We start from the raw sequence: 18,259 nt of genomic DNA on the forward strand, positions 1-18,259 counted from the left end.
TTATCCTAGATTGAAATCAAAGGACCACACCCACCTTGATTTCTGATAGCAATCTGAATAAGGATTTCAAAAGAAAAACATGAGTATCACTAGTATCCAATCTACGAAGTTCACCGTAACTATGCTATGCTATGCTATACATAAATTTATGTTTCATTTGTATGGGAGCCCCCCCTTTCCTAAGGGGTAGGAGTCCCGAAGCATACCCAGAACATTCCCTGGCCCCAAAAACCTCTGCATAACATTTTTCACGCCAAATCTATACGGTCAAAGAGACAGAAATTCATTTTTATGCATATAGATTTCTTCTACCTTGATTTCTTTATTTGCAACTAGCAGACCCGACGAACTTTGTTTCGTCTAAAATTGAATTATTCTCTGATTAGTTCTCGAGTTATGCAGAATTTTATGCTTCATTTATTTCCAAAGAGGGGAGGGGTCTCGAATTATCTTTAAAACCTTCCCCGGCCACGAAAACCTCTGCATATAAATTTTCACGCTGATCAGTTCAGTAGTTTCCGAGTCTATAAGATTTCTTATTTTTTTTGGAAAACTTCAGTACTAGGCTTTGCTCAGGATTGAAAAGTATATTATGCAACTCAAATGTCCAGTGCTGAAGCTTTTTATATCACTGAGCGCACATAGGTAGATTATTTTTATTTACAGTGGTTATTCTTTAGAATTTCGTCGGGATTTTTTTCTTTTTTATTTCGATTTTCCAGATTGATGGGAAGATGAATCGAAGCATACATGCAAATAAGGGTATTTGGCGTTTCAGAAAATCATTAGTTTTTTTTCTGAATCATCTAACGACATGTGTATAGCATATATTTTATACTATGTGTCTATTGTATTTAGATAATTAGAAATGTTTGCACGCACTCATAGCAATTATCTCCGAACACATTTTATTAGTCCAAAATAATACTCAACGCAGTATGGGCTGCGTCTGAAACTTTGAAAACCACTGTATTAATAAACGAGTGTACGGAGCTCACTAATGATTGTAACTCTTTTGCCCGAAAATTCCAATCTGAGAGACCAAGTATTTGACAGCGGATACCATGCTGTGCCCAATGTAAACTGCATTACCCAACGTTTCTTTCCTGCACATCATCTGAGTACACAAATCAACAATCTCAGCTGACTTCTGAGAAGCGTGAGTGGCTTGTACGCCGATGACGACGTAATGCTCAGCTTCAATGCAATAGCGCTAACCGTGTAAGTCAGCTCGCGGATCATGTCTTTCATGATGTTCAGTTCCATCGTAAACATCATCGTGCAAAGACGTTGTACCTCTCGGTAGGCACCAGTTACGCGCATCTACTAAGATCGCCAACCCCCTCCCCTGGCTGGCTCGCGATCGCGATTGATCTTCGAAACTTACCGCAAAGAACTCTTTTGTGGTTGTGGTTCTGCTCCAGACGGTTTTTAGCGGCCCAAGACGCAGGTGGTTCATAGCGCGCGCGCACACGATTCTCGCAGCAAAGCACCTTGAAGGTTTTCTTCAGCAGTTCGTTGGCAGCAGCGGGCACACGAAAGGAAGGGAAAAACTGCGCGCCCGCCTGTACAACTAGTTTGGCAATTGGAATTGCTTATTGCAGTTACCTACCGTAAGTGGCCTCTCAAGACGGTGTCTGGTTTTGTGCTTAGAGCAGTGTCTAATCAAATAGATGTGAACCGAGTTACACGTCGTTAGTTGTGCACTTTTACTAGGTTTGCAAGAAGTTCAACCCACAACTGGTTGCTGCATGTGCTTGACTGGGAAAAAAAGAAACGTAATAAGTGAAAATTATCTAATATCACAGCCAGCGAGCGTCAAGCGGAGTGGATTTTCCGCGCAAAGTGACTAAAAACTCGGTGCATTAGAGACGCGTGCTTCATACACATCATAGCCTGTCGTGAATGGAAACTAATTAGTGGATTTGTTTTTACTTTTTGTGGTTTCAGAGAGTTGAAAAGTTAGTGCAGAGGTTGATACGAGGAGGAAAGCAAGGGTGAGTATTATTTTTTGACTTTTAATTTTCCAGAAACGGTAACTGTTTGTGATTCGCATCTTCTTCACACGAATATTCTGACTCAGTACACAAGCGAGTTAATGTTGCAATTATACGATGCGCAAGACTTCGAATGTTGAGATGCTTTAATTTTGAGCGAATAATGCTTCAAAACCTAGTTTAATGTTATGCATGTTCCCTCCAATTCTGTTTCATAACACCCAGAGATTAGAAACATGACGTAAATGTTCAACGAGAACAGCTAATACATTTTTTGCTCTAGTATTACTGAATATTGTTTGGGATGGACGAGCGATTTCATTTCAAACTTTTCTAAATAAAAATCACGTTAATAAGTAAAACAATATTTCGCCAATTTTTAGTAGTCGCTCACTCAGTCGGTTTCCATTTCACATTTCTCGAAATATATAGAAGTCACTGAGAAAAGTATTAAAAATATACATGCCCAAGCCGTTATTTTGCATAATTTGCATTTGCATAAAATTGCACAGTTTGATCTTATCGAGATGTGGTAAAGTGAGTTATTATTAACATGCACCTATATTCACAACATTCGCAATCTTGATTTTCGTCGTTTTTAATGGCTATCTGATGAAAAAAATCACAAAAATGAGAAACAAAACTATTTGCACTCCAATTCTTTATTTTCGATTGATATGGGTATAAGCTATGAATTCATGGAGCGGTAACCCCACCTAAAACAATATGCAGAATCATGTTTGGTACGATTGGTGTTGAGTAGACTCGTATTTAGTTAATTCTCCAGATGCATTTTTAGCAGGGAGAGATTACCCAGTATCGAACATCTAAGGCGTTTACAGTCAAAACGATGCAATTTTTTTGGTTAGGCTTCAAACATATTTAAACAATTTGCTCAGAATTTCAATGATATTCTTTTTGTCTATCTCGTACACTATTTGATATATTTTCGGTTTGCACTTAGTGCACTTTTTTCTATCGAGGTTCAAATGAATTCGTCAATTCAAAGGGATACTGCATCTCGTATCGATACTCAGTAAGCAGGTTCGTCGCCTATTCGTGTTTGTTTTGACAATCTATTCAACAACACATGTACGTAGAGCTTAAAGCGAATTTTCAACGCCAATTTATTTTTGAACTAAAATGGAATTTATATTTATAATTGCTTATGAATTTCTAGCATGAATTTCACGGTCGATATCTATTTTGATGTTTTGTGGCCATGAAGTCCGAAGGCCATAATAAACCAAAAAACAACCGCGGTCAAAGTGACCAAGTGTGTCGTGATTCAATTTTTGCTTTTTTCGTAAAGGCTTGTTGGCATTAGCGTTGGTAAGGTATTCTTCGTAGATTGTCTCTTTTGTCTCTTTCAATTTGATTAGATTAGATTTGGTATGTGCACATGTGACGATTGGCCAAATCAAACATCCGTAAGATATTCAATTTGATAAAAAAAATAATCGCGATGGAGGTTGGTACCTACTCGGATTTTGATGGCTTTTCCGAAAAGTGGACCTTTAAGTGGTCTTGTTGTGTAGGGGTTATCATGCATTTCTAGAGCATAGTAGGTTGCGGGTTTGAGTCCCTCCAAGACACGTGGATTATTTTTCGCAAAGTTAATATAAATTCGTCCATTTCGAAAACATGATTTTTCGAAGCCCGAATTGCCTAACAATATTCAATTAGGGGAAATGACGGCTTTGGCATTATTGTCAAGAGGTTTTTGTTGACCAAATTTTATGAAATTTGGCAACTACATTCTTTGGCATATAAAGAATTGTGTGCCATGAATTTATAGTTATTTGAATTCCCGTTTGGCAGTGTGTAATATGCATAATATCCATTGCCGATATCTATTTTATCGATCTTACGTCTCACATGACTCGCCATACGCAATCGCGCCAACGAGGCATAATTTGAATTGAGCGTCAGTAGGCCATGACTTACAACACGTTTGCAAAGCAACCAGTTTTTCCCATACAGTATTGTTAGAAAATCTAACAACCGCCGGTTGGGTGAACCTTTAATTTTTTTGACGATTTCGAAAATGCCTTGCTTAGCTGTGCGGTAAGATGCGCGGCTATAAAGCAAGACCAAGAAGGTGGCTGGGTTCGATTCCCGGTCCGGTCTAGGAAGTTTTCGGGATGGGCATAAATGTATCATCGTACAAGGTTAAAATACTTCACTTTTCCATTTACTTCCGCTATATTCACTTTTGTATCAACATGTACGTATTTCATATTCTACTTGAAAACTTCTTCAGTGTTTTGTTATCGACTGAAGAGAAACATCAACTACCAGGAGAGCTGTTTAAACACGGTGGTGAGGCACTGGCTAGAGCGCTGCACTGGGTCATCACCAAGATTTGGGAGGAGGAAGTTTTGCCGCAGGAGTGGATGGAAGGTGTCGTGTGTCCCATCTACAAAAAGGGCGATAAGCTAGATTGTAGCAACTACCGCGCAATCACATTGCTGAACCTACAAGGTACTCTCCCAAATTTTATGCCGTCGACTAGCACGAACTGTAAGGGAGTTCGTGGGGCAGTACCAGGCGGGTTTTATGGGCGAACGCTCCACCACGGACCAGGTGTTCGCCATTCGCCAAGTACTGCAGAAATGCCGCGAATATAACGTGCCCACACATCATCTATTCATCGACTTAAAAGCCGCATATGATACAATCGATGGGGACCAGCTATGGCAGCTAATGCACGAACACGGTTTTCCGGATAAACTGACACGGTTGATCAAAGCGACGATGGATCGGGTGATGTGCGTAGTTTGAGTTTCAGGGGCATTCTCGAGTCCCTTCGAAACCCGCAGAGGGTTACGGCAAGTTGATGGTCTTTCGTGTTTGCTATTCAACATCGCGTTGGAAGGGGTAATACGAAGAGCAAGGATTAACACGAGTGGTACAATTTTCAATAAGTCCGTCCAGCTATTTGGCTTCGCCGACGACATAGATATTATGACAAGTAACTTTGAGAAGATGGAGGAAGCCTACATCAGACTGAAAGGGAAGCTAAGCGGATCAGACTAGTCATCAACACGTCGAAGACAAAGTACATGATAGGAAGAGGTTCAAGAGACGACAATGTGAGCCATCCACCGCGAGTTTGCATCGGTGGTGACGAAATCGAGGTGGTAGAAGAATTTGTGTCCTTGGGCTCACTGGTGACTGCCGAAAATGACACCAGCAGAGAAATTCGGAGACGCATAGTGGCTGGAAATCGCACGTACTTTGGACTCCGCAAGACACTCCGATCGAATAGAGTTCGCCGCCGTACCAAACTGACAATCTACAAAACGCTCATTAGACCGGTAGTCCTCTACGGACACATGATAGGTACATGATAAGTACATGATAGGAAGAGGTTCAAGAGAAGACAATGTGAGCCATCCACCGCGAGTTTCTATCGGTGGTAACGAAATCGAGGTGGTAGAAGAATTTTTGTTCTTGGGCTCACTGGTGACTGCCGAAAATGATACCAGCAGAGAAATTCGGAGACGCATAGTGGCTGGAAATCGCACGTACTTTGGACTCCGCAAGACACTCCGATCGAATAGAGTTCGCCGCCGTACCAAACTGACAATCTACAAAACGCTCATTAGACCGGTAGTCCTCTACGGACACGAGACCTGGACGATGCTCGTGGAGGACCAACGCGCACTTGGAGTTTTCGAAAGGAAAGTGCTGCGTACCATCTATGGTGGGGTGCAGATGGCGGACGGTACGTGGAGGAGGCGAATGAACCACGAGTTGCATCAGCTGTTGGGAGAACCATCCATCATTCACACCGCGAAAATCGGACGACTGCGGTGGGCCGGGCACGTAGCCAGAATGTCGGACAGTAACCCGGTGAAAATGGTTCTCGACAACGATCCGACGGGCACAAGAAGGCGCGGTGCGCAGCGGGTGGATCGATCAGGTGGAAGATGACTTGCGGACCCTCCGTAGACTGCGTGGTTGGCGACGTGTAGCCATGGACCGAGCCGAATGGAGACGTCTCTTATATAATTAATAAATAAATAAATAATGAAGAGAAACATTGATTTCTAACTTTAAATATGGTGTGCAGGTACAAAAGGTATGAATTACGTGGGTAATTAATTATTCATGTATTATCGTGTTAACCTCATGTTATACTAATGCAAAAATTGTAATATTGCTTAGAAACCTCGCAGTTAACAAGCTGCGAGGCGGCAATGTCCCAGTGAGGGATGTAATGCCAATAAGAAGAAGAAGAAGATGAAGAAGAAGCATTATCTATTTTTTTATATCTTTATTAAGGAGACTTTTAGCCCTAGACTGGCTCGTCTCCGAGAAGAAGCATTAATTTATGTACACTACAGCAAAAAAATTTAAAAAAAAATCGCGTTCAAGGGGACAAACCGATGTTTTTCAATAACTTTCCAATAACGTCCAATTTTCAGTGGAAAACAATGGAACCCGATTCCACGTCGAATGCAACTTATTGCGAGCAAATCGACCGATGCATAGTTCCCAAAAATATGTTATGTTAGCAAAGGCTAGACATGCCCAAAAAAACAAAAAAAAACAGTATTTCAATCAATTACATCTAAATGATTCCAAAAAACTGCATAAAACGTCAATAAGATAAATTGTGTTATAACCATAGCAATATTTAACGATTTGTCAACAAAACAAGGGTACCCTTAACCGAATTTTGAAGCCATTTTGGAATGTGATGAAAAACATTTCGGTGCTAATATTTCGATGGCAATCGCCATTAACGCTCAAAATAGATGAAATTTATTGTATAAATTACGCATCGGATCTATCTTTTTCAATTAAATCACTCCACTTATGACACTTTGAAAACGGTCAAAAAACTTTTGTTTTTATTTTCACGTACAATGAAATGATTTGTTTATAGTACGAAGTAGAGCTGTATATCAAGTTTTGTTTCACAGCTCAAAACATCGTGTTATTGTAGCAAACAAATGACAGTCGTCAGAATGCCAGCATCTGATTTCTGTCAAAAGATACGTGCCTACAACCGAACCACTTCCCCTACAATTTACCAAATTGTCAATGAAATTTTCTATGTTAATGAAATTAAGCTAGTAACATGGCTAAGAAGCTAAATCAGTAATGATTCAAATTGTTCAGGGCATTCATTTTGAAGACGAATATGAAACATGCAGCTGTTCTAGATTTTTATTTTAAAACAGTTTTGTTATAAAAACTTGAATCTTCTATACCACTCCAGCGTAGCCACGGGGGTGGTTTTGGACATAACCCCAGAAACAAAATTTCTAAAAGATTTTTTTTCAAGCTCCCTCAAATTCAAAAAAGGGTTCAGACACAACCACCCCCCCCCCCCCCCTGACCAATTTTCTGGCTACGCCACTGCACTATGGTCCAGGATACAGATTTACGCGGAAAGATGCATCTTACGCCAAAATTATATTTTTTAGAAAAAAAAACTGTTTTTCTACAAAATTGTTTGAAATAGTAAGGCCATCATTATGGCGCTACCAAAAAATAGGGTGGCCCATCACATACAAAAAATTAGAAAATATTTTTTTATTTCTCGGAATACTGACATGTTATGTTCTACAAAGTTGTATCGCAGCTTATTCCAATAAATTTTGCAAAAAAACTTTTTCTGTAGTTCTTAAGTTGGCTGATTTAGAACAATTTTACCTAATTGGATTAGGGTGTATCTAAAAAAAACAGTATTTTTGATCTCCTTTTTTTGCTTTAGATTTCTCGAAAAAGTTGTCTCAAAAAAAGAGCTCAAGAAAATGCAACTTTTGATAGGTAAATATGCTCAATATCTTCTTCTGATCAAAAGTTATAATCGTTTTTTTTTTAACTCATTTAATTAGAGTACACAGGATTTTGTTTTTACACGATTTTTTTCGCTCGTATTTTTGATCGTGTGACTTCAATTTGCCACCAAACTCTTCGCAACATGTTTCAAAAAATCCAGAATAAATCAAAGAAAAATCACATGATAATTAATATACGTTAAACATTCAGGATGAGTGGGAAATTGAGAAAATGTAAATCGTGTAAAAACAGAATCCAGTGTACTATTCAAACTATACAAGTTATGATCGTTTTTTTTTTAACTCATTTAATTAGAGTACTATTCAAAATGCTTGAAATTACTGGACTCGGCAGTAATAAGATGATAAATATTGTAATCTAGCAGACCCGACGAACTTCGTATCGCTTAAAATTGATTTATTCTCTGATTAGTTCTCGAGTTATGCAGAAATTTTTGTTTCTTTTGTATGAAAATGGGGATCGATCCACGATAGAAACATATCTTCCCTTCCAAAACCTCCACATGCCAGATTTGGTTTCATTTGCTTGAATAATTATCGAGTTATGAAGAAATTGGTGTTTCATTTTGTATAGAAGCCCCCCAACCTACTAGAGCGGGGAGGGGTCTCGAACTATCTTAAGAACCTTCTCCGGCCCCAAAAAAATCCCAGCATACAAATTTTCACGTGAATCGGTTCAGTAGTTTCCGAGTCTATAAGGTTCAGACAGACAGAAATACATTTTCATGTATATAGATTTATGTACATAGATATCATTAAACCACGGTTACGTCAAGTCTTATGATGATGATGATGATGACCTACCATCTATTGTAGCAAGGCACCTGCCGATAGCACTGGTCATATCTGACAAACGATTTGATCCTGTTTATATTATTGAATGCATTTCATCAAACTCCTGTATGAAGGGCCAAAAATGGGTAGGGTGGTTCCATAAGCAGAGACACTTATGCAAAATCCACGGGATGAGTAGAGAATCTCCTTCCAGAAGAAAGTTCGTACAATCAATAATACAATATTAAGCCATCGTTTCCCAGATTGACCCAATAGATGGGGAGAAGAGCCCGCCCTTTATCCACGAGATGTTAACAATAGGAAGTTGGCGACGTCAAGTCTTATAGTCTACCAAAAAATGCTTTAAAATCCCCACCACGTTGATGGTGCTACCATCATTGCGCAAAACAAACACATAACTTATCACAATTTTAAAAAAATATGTGATTGGGTAATCGCATTGCAAATCGTGATTCGTGTGGTATCAATTTGCTCTAGAATCATTCGGTCTTAACATTCTACCTAAATGCATATGTTAGCAAGAGTATACAGGTTGCGCTGCCCTAATATGATGCGAAGTGACTTTTGAGACCAATAGCAGCAGAAGTGAACCAACCCAGCAAAATTACACGTTGAAGGAGCTATTAACCTAAGTTGTGATGCCTGCACTTTGATGCAGCACACCTCTGCAAGTTGCAGTCATTACAAATACCAGTTTCGAATTTAGCGCAATCTTGCACGACTGTCAGTAATCATTTTCAAGAAAACCTGCTAATCATCGAGTAGTTGTCGAATGTAGGTAACGTGTTTCAGATTAAGCATGGATGGTTTTCGTCATTCAACACTGAAAATTCTCGCGACACGCTATTCTGAGAAGCTTTTATTTGATGAATGATCACAGAATTTATGCTGCTTGTGCTCTGATATCCATTCCTTCCTCCAAAAGCGTACGAAATCAACAGTGGGGCGAGCGAGTAGAAACCGCTTATGCCACACACAATGAGTTGGGATAGTCATTTTTTTAGTTTGTAAATGACGTGCGAATAATGTTTTCAGAAACACCAATAAATATAAGATAGTTATTCATGGAACGAAATACGATTAGAGCAACCTTTCGATATTGAAATTCAGCAGTAATTTTCGCAAAAGTCTTAGTATTTAGTTTTCATGTACAACTGAGCGAAATTTGTGTGTTTCAGAAAGATAAAATATTCTAAAATATTTCTACGATTGAAACTTAACATAGTGCAATAGAAGATCTCCTAACTTCATAAATCTAAACTGATATGAAATAAATGATTCATCCAATAAACACTGAAAGATTTACGTTTTGTCACTTATCCCATTGACCCACTGGCCGCACGTTTCCTTAAACCGAAAAGAAGATGCAAAAACCAACTGGCTAGGGAAACTGGTTCTGCGACTACGCTGCCCAATCTACACGCTTCAGCGTGGTGACATTGATCTTGGCGTTCACCAATTTTTGAAGGTTGATAGGTTATGGTTTCGCCGGAATCTATTGACCGCCTTTAATCTACACTGCGAGCTTGAATCAGAAACGCACCTAATTAATTCACTTTTTATGGCACTTCCTTGTGTTTCGTGAATTTCGATTTGTGGAAGTGTATAACGGACTTGTAGGTCCAACGTGCATCTTTGAGAAGAAACCAGTTTTTTCAATGTTGCAATTTGCAAGTTTGGTAACCTCCACATGGCGGATGAAAGAGTTTGCTAGCATTCGCCACGCTCAAGGTGGTTTATGAAGAACATCTAGTCATTGAGGGTTATGCTAATCAATCTACTCTAAGATTTTGCCTCTTCTCCACGCACGATTAGTATCAGCCTGCCATAATGCAAAATTTGTATTCTTTACGCACGCGAAATCGTTATCCCCAGAGAAAATTTGTTTTTTTTTTCTGTGGGAAAACTGTTCCATTCATGCTCATATTCATTTTATCTCGACAAAAAAGATTAAAGCATTATTGATTCATTCACCTAGCGGTAGTGGCGCAAAACAAAAAAAAATTGGTCAATACTTTTGCGCCAATTGTCCCATCTGGCCAATTTTGAAGATGAAACTATCCTGCCCCATTATCCGTCGAATCCAGCTTTTTGCAAGCGAATCGTGCAAGGATAAGTGCCCAGAAAATGGGTGAGTTTTTGTGTACAATGGACATACTTTGCCTAGAGTGTCGTGAAAGTTTCTAACCCGAAAACATCTTAGACCGGAACAAGAACCGAACTTGCTATTTCCGGATTGGCAATCCTAATCCTTTGCTCGCAAAGCTACTGAAGACTGTTATATAGCCTTTTCGTTATAGGTACATGCAGGTTTGTTAACTTTCCTTGCTGCAAATAAATCAGCATCAGAACAAATTATTTTGGTTAACCACATTAATTGGGCAGTCCGAATCGGAAGCACACATACTGGCTTAGGGATGGCAATGTTGGACTGACCTTGGCGGGACTTGTCTGTTTGTGTGTCAGTTATATTGCATCTCGATTGGTAAAACTTGACTGATTTACAAGGACGTCTACATGTTGCTTCTATTAAAATACGAGCGAGTAACAAATTCTATGGGTATTAGATTTGTTCATACATGATTTTCAAAGGAACTTCAAAGACCATCTGATTAAATGGAAGTTCAAAATATAAGCCAAATGATCACCAGAATTTATAAATACTAATGTAGAGATATATTATATGAAATACATGAATTGTCAGGATTTTGCATGAAACTATGCAGGAAAATACTGAATAGATTTTTTCGTATACGCATTATTTTGTGGAGTTAACTGGTGGAATTAAATGGACAGTACTTAATTCGTCTTAGACGGATTATTTTTTTGTTTATATGAAGCGTAATAAATTAACAGAACCCCACCTCCCCCCAAAGTGCTTACGCATTATGTGTACGGCCCCCTTGTAGTTTGCACATCAGGTCATCATACCAAACATTGCCCAACGCCTCCTCAACAGCGAGTAAGGCCATTGCCGATGTTTTGGAGATAAGCTTTTCCTTCTGAAATAGTGGTAACTATGATCTGTTGGTGTGCGGTTGATCGACCGCGTCGGAAATAAAAATGTTCCTCGAGCAAGATTTTGTGATACAAGTATCGCCTTTTCAAACAGCATTTAGGAAGCCTCTTTCTCAAGCTTCCGGATAGAGATGACTTTCGCTGGCGTCCAGAACGATGGAAAGTATCCGTGTCGCAGACACTGATTAAAGATCAGCGAAAAATGCTCACAAACTTGGAAACTTATGCATGCTTTGGAATTCGAGGTTCAAGATATTGATTTGATTATAGGACAACAATTCGTCAGCTGAAATCTCAAATGTCAAAAGTGGAAGCGATATACGTACATATTGAATGGGGAAGTACCTATATGGCCTCTATTTTAGCATCTTATGTGACATCATATACGATCTTGTGTTGACTGGGCAATCCTTTGAGACACTGTACTCTAATGGGATCATATATGGAATGGCTCGAGGCTTAGATTTTAATTTGATTATTTTCCAAAACGGTTTGGCACAGTCTGAAAAAAATCAATGTTTCCAGGGTGCGGTATTCTAACCTTAATAATTTTGGTCATGGGATTGCAAACACAGGCAGTCCAGCATTTCCCCGTGGTTGTTGTTATACTTTTATCTGCTCGTTAGCTTCCTGGCGAAACTGTTCTCATCCATGATCTCGTATAGCTCTACGTGATCTACATTATTGTATGCCAATTGACATCAGCAAACGCATTCATTTGAATGACTTTTAAGGCATATCATATCACTTTGCAAATTTTCTACAATCGGGTCCTAGAATGAAGAATCTATATTCGATTTTCTTTCAGGGAACGACGAAGTTAATCATCCTAAACGCGTCAGTTTTAACTTTTTACTTTCTTTTAACTCAAAAATCGAAAGGAACATTGTTTAATTTGAAATTTAAAAATAGATGAAAAATGATTCCTCGACATTTTCAGTCTTGTTTGACGTACGGAATAATATTATTCAATCGCACTAGCAAAACACCGCAGGGCACTTGACTCAACTTTGACAGTTAATATATAGTCCAGTGCATGATGACGTAGGTTGACAGTTCACAGAGCTTGTTTACAGGGACTTAGTCTCTGGAGCAGCTTCCGGAAAAACTGTTTTGCGATTAATTAAGAATATTGATGTCTGCTGTGGTAAATTTATGGTAGGAATCAAAGCATATCACTAGAATATTCGGATCAAAATGATTTTGAAAGAAAATTACTAATTTTTATTTCCAGCTGATCGATTTTAATTCTAACACCCTGTAAACAAGCTCTGTGAACTGTCAAATAATTGAGGTTATGTTAAGATCTTGCATTGGTCTATGGGCCTGACGTTTTGGGATGATGGTTGATTCGGTCTGAAATGTTGCACAGGCCAAAATTTGCCTCAAAATGTATTAAACACAAAAATATTATTTATACTGATTTAGACTTTTCCCAGAATTTTTATAACATCGGTTCAAGATTTTTTTACTGATGCACTATCGTTTGCAACCATAAACGAGTTAGGGCTTTAGGGCCCAATTGGCACAAATATCAGTTCAGCTTCAATAATACATTTGAAATTAGAAATAAGGTATATGTTTTTCTTTCAATTTCCCAATTTTCCGACCAACAGTCATTTGAATGACGCGTATCTCAATTGAGAGAATAGAATCCTTCAATTGAAGAGAGCCCAAGTATCCATGAAGCTATATATGCTTGTAAAAAACACAGCCCTAAAAGTTGACTTAAAGTGGGAACGGGCAATTATAAGACCGAATTAATGGTTGATTACTTTGACATGTTGAAATAAAACATCAGTAATGTATCGCTGCATTCGTAATGCTGATTTAGAGTATCGTTGTCTGACAGTTGATAAATAAATGCAACTCCACATCGTTAAAACTGATCTAATGCAATTAGCATTTAGCATGCCGATTTGTGATTGATATATGTGCAATATTGTAATGCTTGGTGTTACTTGGGAGGCCTTCCTTCATAATCATGGACCATATGTAGATAACATCTGTTATAATTGAAGACAATAAGTATTATTGTAGCGATGGTCTTACTAATAGTAGTCAACTACAAATGGACAGTCCCATATACTGTTTCAACAGTAGCTCAGATGGTATACGACCAAACGATCATATGAGTAATGGGCGTTTAAGTATAATTAAAATGGTGGTTTTTTCGAACAAAATTTTCGATGTACTATTTCTCAATAAGATCAATCACAGGATTACTATTGCCAAATTTGAACGCCTAGGTTTTTCCGGACCCTTTCTGTTATGGCGTGAATCCTATCCAACTGGTCGGGAAATGGCCATCATCATTGGAGACTCAACCTCGCAATACTTTGGTGTTACGTCAAGTGTGCCACAAGGTAGTCACTTAGGACCTCTGATATTTCTAGTATATCTGAATGATGTGAATCTTGTGCTCGAATCCTTCCAGCTTTCTTTTGCCGATGATTTCAAATTATACTGGACTATTGATGATGATCAGGATGCTCTGTTTCTACAACGTCGACTCGACATTTTCGTCAAATGGTGCGAGATCAATTGCATGGTCCTCAACGCCAATATATGCTCTGTAATTTTATTTTCCCGCAAGCGCTCTACTATTGACTTTTGTTACAAAATCGGATCTACCGCTATTAGACGAGAATCTGTTGTTAAGGATCTAGACGCTAAGCTGACTTTCAAAGACCACATCGCCTTTATCACATCGAAAGCGTCGAAAACACTTGGACTTATTTTCCGCATTGCGAAGCACTTCTATAACATTCAATGTCTAACATCGCTCTACTGCGCGTTAGTGAGGTCATTACTAGAATATTCATTAGTTGTACAGCACAATACGAATCGAAGCAATTCAGCGAAAATTCGTTCGTTTTGCTCTACGCCGTCTTCCTTGGAATGATCCAAATAACTTACCAAGTTATGAAGCACGCTGCCAACTTATTGGTTAAGATCTGTTAAGCGAGCATCGTGACGTTTCCAATGCGCTTTTCATTGCAGATCTCCTGCAATCTAGAATTGATTGTCCGGCCTTGCTCTCTCAATTGAACTTCAATATCGCCTTTCGTCCACTTCGGTCAACACCTTTCATTTTCTTGAGAGGTGCTCGCACAAACTATGCGCAAAATGAGCCATTCACTAGTATGTGTCGCATCTTCAATCGCATCTTCAATGCTGGATGGACACCTTTACGTGGTGTGTTACGGGGTAAGATCTACCACGGTTACATTGCCAGCTACAGGCAAATCCTGACTCAACGATTACCTTCCTTATTATGCAACTCCTTGGTACTTATGAGGGTGTCGCTAAGTCGGTGGCCTCTCGTTAAGTGAGTACTACATCAACACTTCCTTCCTCTCCCTAGTTACGGTGAAGATGGGCGTGGCCAGGAGTAGTAATCCTCATGCTTTTGTTATGTTTTTGTATATGTTTAAGACTGGAATCAAGTACCACTCCCCTTCTTGATTTCTGATAGCAATCCAGATAAGGATCTCAAAAGTAAAACATGAGTATCACTAGTGTCCAATCTACGAATTACACCGTAACAATGCTAATGCTATGCATCTTCAATCGCTGCTCCACCGCATTTGATTTTCACCTTTCACGGGGTGTTCTACACTCCTCTCAGCTTCCAACAGTATCACACATTAGCATAGGCCATTAGGATATATTATATAATATTAAGTAATTTAAGTCAAACAATGTATCATTTGGAATTATTGTATTTGTGTTGATATGAAAAGATGAGGAGGTTTTACGCCCATTTGAGAAAGATTCCATGGTTCTACTCGAATGGGATTTTCCCTGCTCCAAATAAACAAATAAACAAATAAACAAATCAGTTAAAGATGTATACTGCCGTGAATCGTTTATGTAGTATAAATACTGGCAATATATCTTATAGTGCATATGTAATTTTGACAAAAGGTCGAAAGATAAAAGGTCGAAAGTACAAAAGGTCGAAAGGACAGAACGCCGAAAGGACAACAGGTTGAAAGTAACAAAATGTCGAAAGGGACAAAAGGTCAATCAAGAACAACTAGATTATAAGTGCGGTGTTTTCAAAATTAATTTATAAAATGCATTTGACTTCAAGCAGAAATAACACACAACTCATCAATCAAAGTTGAAGAATGAGCAATTTTTAAAGGAGTAATTTGTATGAAACAATATTATGAAAATATAGATAGTTCTATTAGAGCAGCGGTTCTCAACCTTTTTCTTGAGAGGTACCCCTTCGAACTTTTGCATGATTTGAGGTACCCCCTCTCGAAAGTAAGCTTCCAATCCTCTTGAAAACATATTTCTGAGCCCTTTTGAAGGGAAGCTCCTTTAAGCTTTTGAGTCCCTTTAGAGTAGGCTTCCACGCCTCTTTATTAGAGGCTTCTGAGCCTCTTGTAGAGAGCCTTCCGAGGCTCTTGAAGGCGGTTTTCGAGCCACTCAAAAGGAAGCTTCCGTTGCATTTTGAAAGAACGCTTCGGAGCCTCTCGATAGTATGCTTCCAAGCCTATTGAAAGAAGAATTCTGAGCTTCTTGAAGCGAGGCTTCCGAGCCTCTTGACAGGAGGCTGCCCAGCCTTTTGAAAGAAGCCTCTCGAAGGGAGCCTTCCGATCCTCTTGGAAAAAGGCTTCAGAGCCTCTTGAAAGGAGGCTTTTGAGCCTCTTGAAAGAAGGCATCAGAGCCTCTTGAAAGCAGGCTTCCGAGCATCTTGAAAGGAGGTTTTTGAGTTTCTAGAAAAGGAGGCTTTTGAGCCTGTAGAAAAGAAGGCTTTTGAGCGTCTTGAAATGAGGCTTCCGAGCCTCTTGAAAGGATCCTTCCAAGTATCTTGGAAAGAGGCTTCGGAGCCTCTTGAAAAGAGGCTTCGAGCCTCTAGAAAGACTCTTGAAAGGAGGCTTCCGAGCCTCTTCAAAGGAGCCTTCCGAGCCTCTTGAAAGGAGGCTTCCGAGCACCTTGAAAAGAGGCTTCTGAACCGCTTGAAAAGAGGCTTCCGAACCTCTTGAAAGGAGGCTTCCGAGCCTCTTGAAAGGAGGCTTCCCAGCCTCTTGAAAGAAGGCAGCCTAACCAATTGAAAGGTGGCTTCCGAGAGGCGTAAAAGGATGCATCTAATCCTCTTGCAACGAAGCAACAGAGTTTTAGTGTAAAAAAAATCATTTTGTTCATTCGACGTTTTGTTCGTTTGATCTTTTGTTCCTCAGCCATTCATACTTTGGGCTGGTTGTGGAAGGCAGGATTGAATTGGAATTTATTGATCGCATTACATATTATGTACAATATAAATTATTGAAATAGAAATTACACAATTATCAAAACTTTATCAATGAATTTTGATTGAAATTGTAATATGTCCGCCATTACGCATTTTTGTCTGAGGTACCCCCTAGGACCAGCGAAGGTACCCCCAGGGGTACATGTACCCCAGGTTGAGAACCGCTGTATTAGAGATACAAATAATTGTTGATTTGAGAAAATGAATAAAACTTGTATTGTGCAAGATTGATTCTCTTCGTTTCAGTTTCTTGTCTGTTTCGACCTTTTGTCCCATTCGATCTTTTATTATTTTCGACCTTTTGTCTCTTTCGATCTTTTATTCTTTTCGATCTTTTATCTCTTTCGACCTTTTGTCCCGTTCGACGTTTTGTCCTTTCAACGTTTTGTCACTTTCGATCATTTTTCCCTTCGACCTTTTGTCTTTCGACTTTTTGGATAGGGAAGTGAGAGGTGTTTTGGGGGATCGCGATGTGGAGTATATGCAGGCTATCTATGCCTTCTTTGCTCGTCTGACATCAAAGTCTAATACTTCTATTTTTTTCTTTCTCAGTGTTTTTTTCAGTTTTTGTCTTTGTCTTATTGTCCCGTGTAACATAAAGGTTTGGACATCCAAAAGATGCTCTTTGACGAACCACAACTCGAGCACGACGCTACGCTACATCGATTTTATTTATTTATTTATTTTATTTTTTGATGGCCCTCCACTAACCTCCACATATTGTCCTCCACCTGATGGATCCACCTTGCCCGCTGTGCACATCGCCTCATTGTTCCCGTCGGATTGTTGTCGAAAGCCATTGTCACCGGATTACTGTCCGACATTTTGGCTACGTGCCCGGCCCACCACAGTTTTCCGATTTTCGCGGTGTGAACGATGGATGGTTCTCCGAACAACTGATGCAACTCGTGATTCATTCGCCTCCCCCACGTACCGGCCGCTATCTGCACTCCACTATAGATGGTACGCAGCACTTTCCTTTCGAAAACTCCCAGTGCGCGTTGGTCCTCCTCGAGCATCGTTCAAGTCTCGTGTCCGTACAGAACTACCGGTCTAATAAGCGTTTTGTAAATAGTCAGTCTGGGGTCTCCAGATAGCTTTGCGTGCAAAAACGTAGGATTACCAATCCGAAGATGGCGAGTTCAATTATCGATCTGGTCTAGGATGTTTTCGGTGAAAAACATTCTCGGTTCCCTGGGCATAGTGTATCCATTGTACTTGCCACACATGATGCGTCTCCGAATTTCTCTGCTGGTATCGTTATCGAAGGTCACCAGTGAGCCCAAGTACACGAATTTATCAACCACCTCGATTTCGTCCTTCCTGAATATACGCAATCTAACCTTGAGTTGCCTCGAGTA

General features: G+C 39.5%; 1 protein-coding gene across 1 annotated transcript in view; it reads left to right on the top strand.

The window, feature by feature from the left end:
* Positions 1–1,253: 1,253 nt before the first annotated feature.
* LOC134211629 (fatty acyl-CoA reductase wat) overlaps positions 1,254–18,259 on the top strand; it is a 109,464-nt gene continuing 92,458 nt past the window's right edge. The window contains exons 1-2 of the mRNA XM_062688694.1: positions 1,254–1,613; positions 1,951–1,997. The gene's annotated coding sequence lies outside the window, so the exon portion shown is untranslated. The remainder of the gene's footprint in view (positions 1,614–1,950; positions 1,998–18,259) is intronic.

The sequence above is a fragment of the Armigeres subalbatus genome, chromosome 2, assembly GCF_024139115.2.
Source record: "Armigeres subalbatus isolate Guangzhou_Male chromosome 2, GZ_Asu_2, whole genome shotgun sequence".
Classification (NCBI taxonomy): Eukaryota; Metazoa; Arthropoda; class Insecta; order Diptera; family Culicidae; genus Armigeres; species Armigeres subalbatus.